The sequence below is a fragment of the Sciurus vulgaris genome (genome assembly GCF_902686455.1).
Source record: "Sciurus vulgaris genome assembly, chromosome: 8".
In the NCBI taxonomy this organism is placed as follows: domain Eukaryota; kingdom Metazoa; phylum Chordata; class Mammalia; order Rodentia; family Sciuridae; genus Sciurus; species Sciurus vulgaris.
In genome coordinates this window covers 93,883,582-93,900,134 of record NC_136468.1, presented here as the reverse complement: position 1 = coordinate 93,900,134, position 16,553 = coordinate 93,883,582, and the positions used below count along the sequence as shown (strand labels likewise).

At 36.7% G+C, this 16,553-nt stretch overlaps 1 protein-coding gene across 8 annotated transcripts in view; it reads right to left on the bottom strand.

The window, feature by feature from the left end:
• The window catches only part of BBS9 (Bardet-Biedl syndrome 9), a 457,168-nt gene that overhangs the window by 263,221 nt on the left and 177,394 nt on the right, over nt 1–16,553 (bottom strand). The window lies entirely within an intron of this gene.

Below are 16,553 nucleotides of genomic sequence, written 5' to 3'. Positions count from 1 at the left end.
TTTGAAAATCTATACTCCAACAAAACAGAAAACCTCGAAGGCATCAACAAGTTTCGAGAGACATATGAATTACCTAAACTGAACGAGGAGGACATACACAACTTAAATAAATCAATTTCAAGCAATGAAATAGAAGAGGTCATCAAAAGCCTACCAACAAAGAAAAGTCCGGGACCAGATGGGTTCTCAGCCAAGTTCTACAAAACCTTTAAAGAAGAGCTCATTCCAATACTTCTCAAAGTATTCCATAAAATAGAAGAGGAGGGAACCCTCCCGAACTCATTCTATGAAGCCAATATTACCCTGATATCTAAACCAGACAGAGACACATCGAGGAAAGAAAATTTCAGACCAATATCCTTAATGAACATCGACGCAAAAATTCTCAACAAAATTTTAGCAAATTGCATACAAAAATATATTAAAAAGATAGTGCATCACGATCAAGTGGGTTTTATCCCAGGGATGCAAGGTTGGTTCAACATCCGGAAATCAATAAATGTCATTCACCATATCAACAGACTTAAAGTTAAGAATCACATGATTATTTCAATAGATGCAGAAAAAGCATTCAATAAAATACAGCATCCCTTCATGCTCAAAACACTAGAAAAAATTGGGATAGTGGGATCATTCCTTAACATTGTGAAGGCCATCTATGCTAAGCCCATGGCCAATATCATTCTAAATGGTGAAAAACTGAAAGCATTCCCCCTAAAAACTGGAACAAGGCAAGGATGCCCTCTTTCACCACTTCTATTCAACATTGTTCTTGAAACTCTAGCCAGAGCAATTAGACAAACCAAAGAAATTAAAGGAATACGAATTGGAAAAGAGGAACTCAAACTATCCCTGTTCACCGATGACATGATTATATATTTAGAGGAACCTGGAAATTCCACCAGAAAACTCTTAGAACTCATAAGTGAATTCAGTAAAGTAGCAGGTTACAAGATCAATGCTCATAAATCCAATGCATTTTTATACATAAGTGATGAATCTTTGGAAAGAATAATTAGGAAAACTACCCCATTCACAATAGCATCGAAAAAAATAAAATACTTGGGAATCAATCTCACAAAAGACGTGAAAGACCTCTACAGAACACTAAAGAAAAAAATTAAAGAAAACCTTAGGAGATGGAAAGATCTCCCATGTTCTTGGATAGGCAGAATTAATATTGTCAAAATGGCCATACTACCTAAAGTGCTATACAGATTCAATGCAATTCCAATTAAAATCCCAATGACATACCTTACAGAAATAGAGCAAGCAATTATGAAATTCATCTGGAAGAATAAGAAACCCAGAATAGCTAAAGCAATCCTCAGTAGTGTTGGAGACCGCTGCCCTGTAGGGCCCGCAGTGGTGGCTGGCCTCGCCCTAAGATGGCGCCGAGAAGCCCAACTGCAAAGAAAAACAACTTTAAGGAAGTGCTTTCTATTGGCTGACTGATCTCTTCAACGTCTGTGCTTAGCTCGTGATCAGTACATGTCCTCATTACCCACCATTAAGTCTCCACGAGCCAAACGCCTGACCTGTTAAGGTGATTGGCTGTTACATCCCATAAAGCTGCATACTTTGCGCGGTGGAGGCAGGCAAGGCAAGGCAGGCAAGGCAAGGCAGGCAGGCAGCAGCTGCGGGACGAGAGAAGAGGAGAGGCGGCGGCGGCGCGACAAGAGAAGAAGAGAGAAGCGGCAGCTGCACGAGGAGAAGAAGGAGAGAGCGAGCTGCGCGACAAGAGAAGAAGAAGAAGAAGACGGCGGTGGTGGAAGAGGAGGAAGAACCAGACATTCGGCTCAGAAGCTCTCCCATAAAAATAAAGACCTTAAAACTTCATTTGAGAGCCGAGTCTTCATTGTACTCGCTGGACGAGACAAGTGGTGCCGAGACCCGGGACCCCTCGCACCGCCACAAAAGAGGTAAGTAATATCCAGGTAAACAGCTGTTAAAACTAAACAACTCAAGTAAAATAAGTTAAGAAAGGTTAAAGCAGTATACAGGAAGCTGGGTAAAGTAACCCCAGCGGACAGGGAGCTGGGTAAAGTAACCCCCGGCAGACAGGGAGCTGGGTAAAGTAACCCCCGGCAGACAGGGAGCTGGGTAAAGTAACCCCCGGCAGACAGGGAGCTGGGTAAAGTAATCCCCGGCGGACTGGCCAGGTATTAAAATAATAAGATTTTGTGTGTTTGTTGTTTGTCAAGAGTTCATGTCTTTGGTTGTATTGTATTGTTGCAGAGCGCTACTGTTTTTAGTTATTTTAGTGTGACTTAGCATTGTAGTGTGGTTAGCATTTAAAGCTTTAGAAAATGGGCGGCAAAACATCACAGATCAGAATGGAGGGTCCGCTTAGAGACTTATTAAAAGCAAATGGAACACCTCTAAAAACAAAGACTGCGAGGCTTTTCCTCAGAACAATAGAGGAAACTGCACCATGGTTTTTAGATGAGGGACTCTTAAGTATACCACAGTGGGATCACTTAGGAGAGGATCTAAGAAAGAGGGAGAAAGTAGAACCATTGCCAGTGGGCACAAGCGCAATTTGGACGTTGATTCGCGGGTGCTTAAGTAACCCGAGGCCGATGTTTAAAGATACGCTAGAAAAAGGAGAAGACATTTTAGAGGAGAAAAAAAAAAAAGGAACAGGAAAAAAGAACACAAGGAATGCAAGGGCTAAACTTTAAGAGAGGAGGGCCTCCAGGATCATGTTTCTATTGTAAACAACAAGGACACTTTAAAAAACAATGTCCCCAGCTAAAACAGCAAGACAGACCCCAGAGAAGGCCTAAACCTGGAATCTGCCCAAAATGTAGAAAGGGATATCATTGGGCTAGTGAATGTAGATCTATGATAGATGTAGATGGTAACCCTATCCCTCCTCGTGGAGGCTCAAAAAACGAGAGACGGGGCCCACAACCCCAGAGCCTGGCACAAATGTATGGGGTGATTCAAAAAGTGGCCAGGACACATTATCCAGTGACAGACCAAGGAGAACGACACCAGGAAGTGCAGGACTGTACCTCTGTTCTACCACCAGAGCAATACTAACGCCAGAAATGGGAGTACAAGTCATACCTGTTGACTTTAAGGGTCCCCTACCTGAGAACACCATGGGGCTATTATTAGGCAGAAGCTCCAGTGCACTCAAAGGATTAAGGATAGTTCCAGGAGTCATAGATCAAGATTATACAGGAGAAATAAAAGTGCTTGCTTCATCACCTCAGGGCATTATTTCCATTTCTCCGGGAGACTGAATAGCTCAGCTTTGTATACTACCTAGTCTTCATGGCTCATTCCCATCATGACAACGTTTTAGGAGAGATAAGGGTATGGGATCTACAGGTATTGATTTGGCCTGCCTTACTATGGAAGTAAAAAACAGACCTATGTTAGAATTAATTGTAAAAGGAAAAATTATAAATGGATTGTTAGACACGGGAGCAGATACAAGTGTCATAGCAGAAAAAGACTGGCCAAAGGATTGGCCCACACAAAAGGCAAATCAAACATTGAGAGGATTAGGTATTGCCACAGAACCAAAAAAGAGCTCCATGTGGCGACAATGGAAAAGCCCAGAAGGTCAAGAAGGACTTTTCCAACCATATGTCTTAGAACAAATCCCAGTGACACTATGGGGTAGAGATATTTTAAATCAAATGGGGATGAAAATAACCACAGAAGGAATATACAGTGAACAAGCACAAAACATAATAAAAAAAACAAGGGCACAAGTGGGGAAAGGGCTTAGGAATCAATGAACAAGGCATAACAGAACCAATATCAATTAAACAAAAAGGTGATAGACAGGGATTGGGTTTTTCCTCAGGGCCACTGATGAAATAATTAAAATAAAATGGAATATAGAAAAACCAATCTGGGTCCCTCAGTGGCCCCTAAATACAGAAAAACTTAAAGCGGTCCAGGAATTAGTACAAGAACAATTAGAGGCAGGGCATATAAGGCCCTCCACATCACCTTGGAATACCCCCATATTTGTTATAAAAAAGAAATCAGGTAAATGGAGATTATTACATGACCTAAGAGCCATCAATGCCGTAATGCAATCCATGGGGCCAATTCAGTTGGGCCTACCAGTCTTATCAGCATTACCAAAGGACTGGAAATCAATATTAGATATAAAGGACTGTTTTTTCTCTATTCCTCTCCACCCTGACGACACAGAAAAGTTTGCTTTTACTGTCCCCTCCATTAATCATGGACAGCCTGATGCCAGATATGAATGGAAAGTCCTACCCCAAGGGATGGCCAATAGTCCAACCATATGTCAAATTTACGTAAATAGTGCTTTAATACCAATCAGAAATAAGTACCCAGATATAATTATATACCATTATATGGATGATGTATTAATTTGCATCCAGAACAAACAATACTAGATAAGGAATTTACTGATCTAATCAGTCATTTAAAGACAAGAGGACTTATTATAGCACCTGAAAAGATACAAAGACAACAAGTTCAAGAATTTTTAGGAGCTAAAATAAACAGCACAATCATTACACCTCTAAAAACTTCTCTTAGACTTGACCATCTTAATACCTTAAATGATTTTCAAAGGTTATTAGCTGATATTAATTGGATAAGGCCTTACCTTAGATTAACTACTCAAGATTTAGGACCATTATTTAATATCTTAAAGGGAGATGCTCATCCTTCTTCACCCAGAAAACTTACAGAGGAAGCTAGAAAAACCCTAGATGTAGTACAAAAAAAGACTAGACAAGGCACAGGTTGATCGCATAGATCTGTCAGCATCTCTATCACTCATAGTACTTCCAAATAATTTAGTCCCTACAGGAGTCCTCTGGCAACAAGGACCTTTAATGTGGATACATTTACCCTACTCTCCAAGAAAAACAATAGTTTCTTATCCTGAAGCAATGGCACAAATAATATTCAAGGCATTAAAATCAGCCATCATAGTATTTGGAAAAACTCCAGGCAAGATAATAACCCCATATAATTCAGAACAAATTTCTTACTTAAGCAATAATAACAATGATTGGGCAATTCTTATGTTCACAACTGCTGCCCAATTTGACAATCATTATCCAAAACATCCATATATACAATTTTATCTAAGAAATCCTGTGATTCAAATAAAAATTACAAAAAGGGAACCTATAAGACAAGCAGTGGTAGTGTTTACTGATGGTTCCAATAATGGTACCAGAGCATATTTTCATAAAGACAAGGTACAAACATTTCTTTTTCCAAAGGCTTCCGCACAGCAAATAGAATTATTAACAATAGAACAAACATTAAAAGATTTTCATAAAGTTCCTGTAAATATTCTGTCGGATAGCCATTATGCTGTTAATGCAGTTCAACAACTGGAAGATGCCTGTTTAATCAACAAAATTCCACCATATCCAACATACTCTTAGCATTACAAAAACTCATTTGGAGTAGAACAGAGCCATTCCACATAGGACATTTAAGAGCTCATACAGACTTGCCAGGTCTGTTAACACAGGGCAATAATATAGCTGATCTATCCACAAGGGATCCTCATGTTTTTTCTATAATAGAAGAAGCACAAAACTTCCATAATAAATTTCATGTAAATTCTAAAACCTTACAAATAAAATTCAATATAACCAAAGAACAAGCCCGAACCATTGTAAAAAACTGTAATAATTGTGTAACATACATAAATTAACCTAATAATAGCATTAATCCAAAAGGCCTATTGCCCAACCATCTATGGCAGATGGATGTAACACATATTCCAGAGTTTGGAAATCTCAAATTTGTTCATGTAACTATTGATACCTACTCAGGGGTTATATTTGCTTCATTACATAGTGGAGAAAAAATAAAAGACGTAATATCACATTGCTTACAGGCCTTTGCGACTTGGGGAAAGCCTAAACAATGTAAGACAGATAATGGGCCTGCATATATTTCTGCATCATTTAAAAATTTCTTAAGTACCTTTGATATTTCCCATTCCACTGGAATTCCATACAATCCTATGGGAAAAGGAATCACTGAAAGAGCCAATCAAACACTAAAGGCTGTTTTAAATAAACAAAAAGGGGGAATAGGAGACACATACAGGTCTCCTAAAGATAAACTAAACATAGCATTATTTACTTTAAATTTTTTGAATTTGGACAAAGATGGAAAAACAGCCGCAGATAGACACGAAAATCCTACAGCGGCTCCAAAGGTTCGTGTACAATGGAAGGATGTACTCAATGGACAATGGAGAGGCCCAGATCCAGTGTTATTCTGGAGTCGAGGCTCCATATGTTTTCCCACAGGGTGAAAAAACACCAGTCTGGATCCCAGAGAGATTAACAAGACTGCATCTAAGACGTCATCATCCTTTACCATTAACTAATACCTCTTCTATTCTTCCACCTATTTTTAGTACCAATGCCTCGACAGGATTGCCTGCAATTCCCTTTGATTCACAGACCGTTCTTTTAATGCTATGTCTTTTTCTTTACCAGGATGATGTTCAGTTAGGAATGAAACGTGTCAATCCTTATGATAACTGGCTTCTGCTTTCTAACACAAAAGGATATACTAATATACAGTCATTTTTCAGCCTTCTGGGAGCGGACATAAATTGTGCCAGTGGAACTCCTCTAATTGGGACAATTCTTCTTTCCTATCTGCTAATCAGTCTCTTACCTGTAATGGAAGTATAACCTTTCCTCCCACTCCAGTTTGTGTGTCACCCCCTTTCATGTTTCTATTAACTAACCATGGTACTACAGTCCTAAATTGTTCTGATGCTAACGTAACTTTTTTCCTTTCACACTGTTGGAATGCCTCCCAGTTTTCCGTTGCAGTAACCAGTCTCCATAACTGATGAAGAGCTGCCTATGATTTTGTCTAGAAACAAAAGAGACTTCAGCATTATAGCAGCAGTGGTTACAGTGGTGGCTGTGTCTGCTGCTGCAGCTGTGGCAGCAACGACAGCATTAGCTACTGCAATACCAATAGCACAAGCTGTCAATAATATAGCTGAAATTCCAATTAAAATCCCAATGACGTACCTTACAGAAATAGAGCAAGCAATTATGAAATTCATCTGGAAGAATAAGAAACCCAGAATAGCTAAAGCAATCCTTAGCAGGAAGAGTGAAACAGGGGGTATTGCAATACCAGATCTTCAACTCTACTACAAAGCAATAGTAACAAAAACGGCATGGTATTGGTACCAAAATAGAAAGGTAGATCAATGGTACAGAATAGAGGACACGGACACAAACCCAAATAAATACAATTTTCTCATACTAGACAAAGAGGCCAAAAATATGCAATGGAGAAAAGATAGCCTCTTCAACAAATGGTGCTGGGAGAATTGGGAATCCATATGCAACAGAATGAAACTAAACCCATATCTCTCACCATGCACGAAACTAAACTCAGGACCTCGGAATCAGACCAGAGACACTGCAGATTATAGAAGAAAAAGTAGGTCCAGATCTTCCACATGTCGGCTTAGGACCAGACTTCCTTAACAGGACTCCCATAGCACAAGAAATAAAAGCAAGAATCAATAACTGGGATAGATTCAAACTAAAAAGCTTTCTCTCAGCAAAGGAAACTATCAGCAATGCAAAGAAAGAGCCTACAGAGTGGGAGAATATCTTTGCCAATCATACTTCAGAGAGAGCACTAATCTCCAGAATCTCTAAAGAACTCAAAAAACTCTACTCCAAGAATACAAATATCCAGTCGACAAATGGGCTAAGGAAATGAATAGACACTTCACAGAAGAAGACATACAAGCAATCAACAGATATATGAAAAAATGTTCAACATCTGTAGTAATAAGAGAAATGCAAATCAAAACCACCCTAAGATTCCATCTCACCCCAATTAGAATGGCGATTATCAAGAATACAAGCAACAACAGGTGTTGGCAAGGATGTGGGGAGAAAGATACACTCATACATTGCTGGTGGGACTGCAAATTAGTGCAGCCACTCTGGAAAGCAGTGTGGAGATTCCTTAGAAAACTTGGAATGGAACCACCATTTGACCCAGCTATCCCACTCCTTGGCCTATACCCAAAGGACTTAAAATCAGCATACTACAGAGATACAGCCACATCAATGTTCATAGCTGCTCAATTCACTATAGCCAGATTGTGGAACCAACCTAGATGCCCTTCAGTTGTAGAATGGATAAAGAAACTGTGGCATATATATACAATGGAATATTACTCAGCTATAAAGAATAATAAAATTATGGCCTTTGCAGGCAAATGTTTGAAATTGGAGAATATCATGCTAAGTGAGATAAGCCAATCTCAAAAAACTAAAACTAAAGGACAAATGATTCTCACTGATAAGTGGATAAGGACATATAAGGGGGGGTAGGAGGGGTTAGCATTAGGGTTAGGGTTAGGTTTAGGGTTAGGGATAAGGAGGGTGGTAAGAATGGAGGAAGGAAGGACTGTACAGAGGGAAAAGAGGGGTGGGAGGGGTGGGGGGGAAGGGAAAAAATAACAGAATGAATCAAACAATATTGCCCTATGTAAATTTATGATTTTTAATTAAAATAAATAAATAAATAAAAATTCCCTAGTTTTAAGGGGGTGGGTACATATCTCAGTGATAGAGTGCTGGCCTAACATGTGCAAAGCCTGAGTTCAGTCCCCAGCACTGCCAAAAAAAAAACTAGTAAAAAAAAAAATTTACCGACTTATAAATAAATATATATATATATATAAACATAAAAAAAAATGAAACTACAAAAATATTTATTTTCCTTTGGGATGAAAAGAACATTTGCTATAAGAAAGATCAGAGGTCACTATAAAGGAAAGGCACTCTAAGTAAAACCACACAAAAATTTTAAACTCGCTGTATGCTTAACAGAGTAGAAACAAAAGACAAACTTGGAAAACATTGGCAACCAATAAAAAAGTATGAAATTTATAAAATTTGTATGAAGTTGTTGATATTCAACTGTTTGACCTATAAGAACAATTTTATATGTTGAATCTAATATGTAAAGAACTTTTACAAATCAATGAAAATGAGATTATATTACAAACAGAAAGAATTCCAAGGACATGTGCAGGCAATTCACATATAAAGCTAAAATAATTAATAAGTAGATGAAAAAATTCAAAATCAAAGAAATGTATACTTTTAAATTATTTTTAAAAGCATATTTGTTTAACACCTCAAACTGGCAAAAGAACAAAACTTGTATTTAATGAGTCCTGGGTTAGAAAAGGTACCTGGAGATAGAGTCTCCCAAACTTCATGAGAGTGTAACTTTGTTTAAAATCCTTTTAGAGAACATTTTATGCATACACATGCACACATACACACATATGCACACATATTTGTATGATCATATTATATGAATATATGTATATGTGTGTACACAAAAATTCTTAAAAATGTTCACTGCCTTTTACACAGTTATTAGGGAAATTTAGAAACAATCCAAATGATAAGAAAAGGGAAAGAAATATTATAATAGAATGTTTACAATCCATTAAAAATTATGTTTTATACATGAAGAGAGAGTCTACAGAAGGGGAGAAAAATCTTTGCCACCTGCATCTCAGAACACTGATCGCCAGGATATACAAAGAACTCAAAAATTCAACTTAAAAAAAAAAAAAAAAAAAAAAACCAAATAATCTAATCAATAAATGGGCAAAGGAACTGAACAAAGAAATTCACAGACGAAGAAATAAGAATGGTCAATACATATATGAAAAAATGTTCAACATCACTAGCAATTAGAGAAATACAAATTAAAACTACACCTGAGATTTCATCTCACTCCAGTCAGAATGGCAATTATCAAGAATACAAGTAACAATAGGTGTTGGAGAGGATGTGGGGAAAAAGGTACACTCATACATTGCTGGTGGGACTGCAAATTAGTGCAGCCACTCTGGAAAGCAGTGTGGAGATTCCTTAGAAAACTTGGAATGGACCTACCATTTGACCCAGCTATCCCACTCCTCGGCCTATACCCAAAGGACTTAAAATCAGCATACTACAGAGATACAGCCACATCAATGTTCATAGCGGCTCAATTCACAATAGCCAGACTATGGAATCAACCTAGATGCCCTTCAATTGATGAATGGATAAAGAAACCGTGGTATATATATACAATGGAATATTACTCAGCTATAAAGAATGATAAAATTATGGCATTTGCAGGCAAATGGATGAAATTGGAGAATATCATGTTAAGTGAGATAAGCCAATCTCAAAAATCCAAAAGAGGAATGATCTCACTGATAAGCGGATGATGACACTTAATGGGGGGTGGGAGGGGGACAAGAATGGAGGAAGGAGGGACTGTATAGAGGGAAAAGAGAGGTGGGAGGGGTGGGGGGGAAGGAAAAAATTAACGAAATGAATCAAACATCATTACTCTATGTAAATATATGAATATGCAAATGGTATGCTGTTACTCCATGTATAAACTGAAACTGAAACAACATGTATCCCATTTGTTTACAATAAAAATAAATTTAAAAAAAAATAATTCAAATCCTTCTCCTTAAAATCTTAGGAGCACTACAAGCATACTTCTGCCTCAGGGTATTTATATTGGCTCTTTTCTCTGCCAAGAACTCATATTCTTTTCCCAGATATCTACGTAGGTTCCCCCTCTTCCTTCGGGTCATTCCATTCAGGTGCTTAAATGTCAACTGTTCAATGAGGACTTAACCACCACACTATCTAAAAAGGCAATCATTCCCACACCCTGCACCCCCCACACACACTTTTTATCCTCCTCTTACACTTTATGTTCTTTCATAGCACTGGTCTAATGTACTACATTATTTGTTATTTTATTTCTGTCTCCAGTAGTATATAAGGCAGTGAACTTATTCATTTCTAAGTGCCTAGAACAGTGACTAGCACCTACTATGAACCCAATGCAGCTTTGTTAATTGAATAACAAACAAATGAGAGAGTTCATTCTCAGAATCATTCACCAAGGCCTTATGTTACTTTAAAGGAATAAAATGAGTAATTAAAGCACATTGGTACTCTTTGCATATCACAGTTGCAAAAATGCCAGGCACATGATATGTAGGTCTCCAGCCAGCTATGCTTTCAGTTAAAGGAAGGCCACAGATTGACTCAAATTTAATGAACATTTATGAAACATCTACCAAGTCCAGGCTGATGAACTTAAAGGAAAAACTTGTGACACTGGTCAGGCTGAGAAACAAGGTTGACTTCAGTTGACCAGGCATGTGTCCTCCCACTTACTTAGGTATTATTTTATACATTTACCTCTCAAAATTAAGCATTTAATAATAAAAACTAACCTAAGTTTTCATTCAAGAAATATAAAAAGTCTACAATAACCGAGATAGTGATAAGCACTGGAGATTTATATAGTTGAACAGAATATATACAGAGTCCCTTCCCAATTTTATAGACAGGGAGAGACACTAAATAGCCATGTAGTTATCTTTTACTTGGGAATATACAATTATTTAAAACCATCAATAAGTGCTATGCAAGAGAAGTAGACAGAGATTTCAAGGAAACTTTAAGTAGATGATGAGAATAGGGCATTGAAGGGTAGGGACAACGGTTAGAAGAGACCTTGGGGGACTGGGGTTGCAGCTCAGTAGTAGAGCATTCTTGCCTAGTATGTGTGAGGCACTGGGTTCCATCCTCATCATCACAGAAAAATATATGTCAAAAATAGAGTTATCGTGTCCATCTACAAAAAAAATTTTAAAAAAGAAGATATTTTGGTCTGCGGGAGTAACATGTAAGCCAAAATGTAAAGAATAAATGGGGAGTTGAGGAGAAAAGGAAGATGGGTGTTGAAATGGCCAATTATGTAAAAAGTTTGCTGAACAAGAAAGACCAACATATGTAAGGACTCCAAGACAAGGAGATAAATGAAGTATCCAGTGAAATAAAGAGCCCAGAGCAGCTGGAACAAAGAAAGCTCCTGAGGTTAGGTCAGGATAGAGGTCAAAAAATTACAAAAGCTTATAAGTAATGCAGGTTCTTGAGACTCTGATAAAGATTGTGAATTTTTTTCTCAAGCAATGGGAAATTACATAAGAATTTTTTAAATATAGGATCAAAGAATGACATGATGAGATTCATCTGTAACTGCAATGGCAATAGATACTTTGAGATCTGGGGGTGAGGCAGTGGCAGAGCCCTTGATTCAATATGGAGGAGGGGAGCAAGTGCCCTTGCACAAGCACTTTGAGTGGGGTTAATACTGTAAAACCAGGCAATGAGAGATAGTGGTCCAGGTAAGAATAACAGGAATAGAGAGAAAGAGATAGATTCAAACACCGCAGGAGGTGTGACCATATTATGTTTCCCTAATAATTTTGTAAGAAAAAGATATTGCCTCTACTTAATGAAGAAAAAAATAAATGAAACCCACTCAGGCAAAATAAATTAATAGATCATGACTGCCAAGAGAAAAGAAGCAAAACTGCTGTTAAAAAGCAGCAGATGACTCTTTATACAAAATAATTTCTTTAGAACTATGTATTCAACAAATATATAATTCTATAGGCCATAATAAGTTTACATATAACTGAACTATACTTTAAATAAACTACAGAAGGTTTTTTTCATTGTTTTTCTAAGCACAACAACCAAATATTAAAGAATCAAATATCAAGGTAAAAGAGAAAAGGAGAAACAAATGCTACAGAAAATATTGTGTGAATGTATTTGCCTTCAATCAATAAAGTTAATACAAAATGATTATGGTTGGTTCCCCATGTTAAAATGAAATTATCTGACAAATGTTTGGAATTCAGTAGGGAATATATTTGACAGCCATTTAGAAGTTGCTATTTTCAGCAGGTATCAACTTTGCACATTTTGAAAAAATTTTAAAACTTTTGATGAGAGTTATCAACTGTTAAAATTATTTGGCTTATAAAGTAGATTAATGAATATCTACAGAGTCTAACAGGAATGTGACTCTGGTTAGTGCTTGTGAAAACATGTCTTAAAAAAGAAATCATTTTCATATTTCCAATATACCTCAAATTATAATTATCATTCCTATAGTTAAACTGGCTTTGGATTCTTTAGTCTCTTACCAAACATGGAAATAGAAAACAAAAAGAACGGATTGTATACAATTTAGTTTTAACCTCTTTTTACTCTTTTCTCATTTCTACATTGTATTTCCATTCATTCATCAATCATTCATTCACCAAATACTTTCCAACACCTGTTACATGCAGGGCACTATTTGAAGTGCTATAGAACATAGGCAGATAAATCAAAATCAGAAATTTATTCAGAAAAAAGAGCAATCCATGCAGATGGAAATAGATATGTTCCTTGATAAGGATAACATAAGGTAGAAGTCACAGGTATCATAAGACAAGTATAAGTACTTTATTACTCAGAAGTAGGAACACCATTTCTAGACAGAGGACTCAAGGACATTTTAATGGTGGAAATAAAAGCTTAGGCTAGATGTTGAAGAACAGTCTGTTCTTCAATGATTGTTTCTGAAAACTGAATTAACTCATATGTAAACAAGGAAATGATGTCAACAGAACTCTGAAGCTGATTCATACTCAGTTTTCCCAGTACATGAATGTTTCAAACCTCCACAGCAAAGCAGGAAAAGAGCACAGGACTGTGCACAATGCACCATTATCCCACTGGTTCACGGCAGCTCAATTTGCCTGTGAGTGTGGACTGGAAAGTGCCTCTAGCTGGCTATTTTGATCAGTCTGTACTTTGCTCTTGTATACTCAAACCTTCCTTCACCTTTATATTTTAAATAAAAGTGCTATTTTATTATGATTTATTGAGGTTTTGCTTTGTTTGGTGGTTTTTGTCCTGTTTACTGTGTTATAAAGCTGTTAAGTTTTTCATTGACTCAAGACAATTTATTTTTTAAAACTCTTTTACTGTTAATGTGTCATTTATTACATTATAACATAAATACCTATAATATCTGAATCTGTAGATTTGGAAAGTAGGTATAAAGAACATCCAGAATAGAGGACATAAGGTAACAAAAGCACAAAGGGAAAAAAGTGTAGATTACTTATGAGAAAGAATAAGAACCTGGATCCAACATATGATGGCTAAAAAAAAAAGAAAAAGAAAAATGAGATTATTGAGAATAAAGTTTCCTATGATCTTAAACATTAAATTATAATAAAAGCAGTAGAGACTTTTGAGCTGGTGAATGACATGAGCAGAAACAAGTTTGAAAAAGATGTACCCTTAAAGACTCAATATTGTTTAAATTTTTTAAAAAGTTGGTTCTCACCAAAATGGTCTATAAATGCAGCATAATCCAAATCACAATTCCAGCAGGCTTTTCTGTTTTCCTTTTTCATAAAAACTGACAAGCCGATTTTCATGATTTCTATGGAAATGCAAAAGAGCCTAGAATAGCAAAACAATCTTAAAAAAGAAGGGGAGACGGAGGACTTTCACAGCTACCCCCAAGACACCCTATAAATCTACAGTAATCAAGACAGTGTGGTACTGGCATGAGGAGAAACAGCTCAACAGAGCAGAACAGACTCCAGAAACAAACCCACACTCCTACAGTTAATTGATTTTCAACAAAGATGCCAAAGCAATTCAAATGGGAAAGGCAAGTCTTTTCAACAAATGGTACTGGAAAAACTGGATATCCATACGGAAAAAAAAAATAAACCTCACAGTATATATAAAAATTAATTTAATATGGATCATAAACCTAAACATAAGAGTTAAACCTAAAGCCGTTTTGAAAAAAACATGAGATACCTTCATGATCGAAGATAAACAAAGACTTATTTAAGAGATGGAAAACAAGAAACATAGCAGAAAAACAACAAATCAGACTTCTTCAAGTGTCATAAGTTCTGTTTATCAAAAGACACAAAGAGGGCTGGAGGTGTAGCTTAGTAGTAGAGCACTTGCCTTGCACATGTAAGGCACTGGGTTCCATCCTCAGCACCACATAAAAATAAATAAATAAGTAAAATAAAGGTATTGTGTACAACTAAAAAAAAATTTTTAAAGATACAAAGATGGCATATGCTTGCGATCCCACAAGGCTGAGGTAGAAGAACCGCAAGTTCAAAGCCAGCTTCAGCAACTTAAAGACAATTTAGTGAGACCCTGTCTCTAAATAAATCATGTAAAGGTCTGGGGGTGTGGTTCAGTGGTAAAGCAACCCTGGGTTCAATCCCTAGTACCAAGACAAAAAAAAAAAAGATACAAAGAAAATAGGTAAGCCAAAGTCTGGGGGAAAAAAATTCACAGAACAAATTTCTGTCAAGTACTTTTGTCTTCTGAATATGAAGAACTACTGTAACCAAAAAAAGAGAAAAAAAAAAGAAAGAAAGAAAGAAAAAGAAAAAAATCATGGATGAGCAGGGGTATAGCTCAGTGGTACAGCATTTGCTTAGCATGCTCCAGGCCTTGGGTTTGACTCCCCAGCACTGTGGGGAAGAAAACACATCTTTACTCATAAGGGAAATGTGAATTAAAATAATAATTATCTACTACCACATATATACTAGAATACGTAAATTTAAAAGACTGACAGCACAAAATGTTGGAGAGAATGTGAAGCAACCAGAGGTCTTATGTACCACTGTCAGGAATATAAAAGGAACTACTTTGCAAAAAGGTTTGGCAGTTTCTCATAAAAGTAAAGATACAACAGCTCTTTGACCCAACAAATCTACTAGTTATTCATGTAAGATAAATGAATCATACATACAACAAAAATAATTTATACAGAAGAAATTTTAAAATGATAGTATAAGAATTGAACACTACTCAGCAATAAAAAAATAAATAGCCACTGTTACTTGCAGCACCACAGATGGCTAAAAAATGTTATGCTAAACAAAATATGACAAATATTAAACATACCTACTACATTATTCCACTTATATGAAGTTCTAGAATAGTTAACATAAATCTCTTGTAGAAAAAAAAAATGAATAGTGGTTACCTAGGAGTAGGAGAGAGGGAGATTTTAACTGGGAGGGGATATAGGGAAGCTTTCTAGGTGATGGAAATGTTCTATAAATTGAGAGAGGTGTGGGATACACAAATTCATTCACTTGTCAAAACTGTACAGTTAAGCTGTCTTTAAATGTGTGTTAATCTTACAAAATTTAAGAAATAGGAAATATAGAAAAAGCAAGCACATCAGAATGTTGACTGTTGAATCTGAGTGTGGTATACATGAATGTTACTTTTTATACATTTGAACTTCCCATAATAAAAAATTCTTGGGGGACGGCATCAGTACACAGAATTCATGTATACGTACACACACAGATATAATGACACCACCAATGTACCACCTACAGAGCTGATATACAAAATCTCCCTGGCTGGCACGAGCCTGCTTAACATTCTAGCTCTATGTTATGGTTTAGATCTGAAATGTGCCCTAAAGTCTCATTGAACGTGTTGAACATTTGGTTCCCAGTGCAGCAATTTCAGAGGTGGGGCTCTTGTGAAGTGACTGGATCATGAGAACTCTAACCTCATCTGTGGATTAATTTATTGACAGCTAAACAGACTACTGAGAGATGG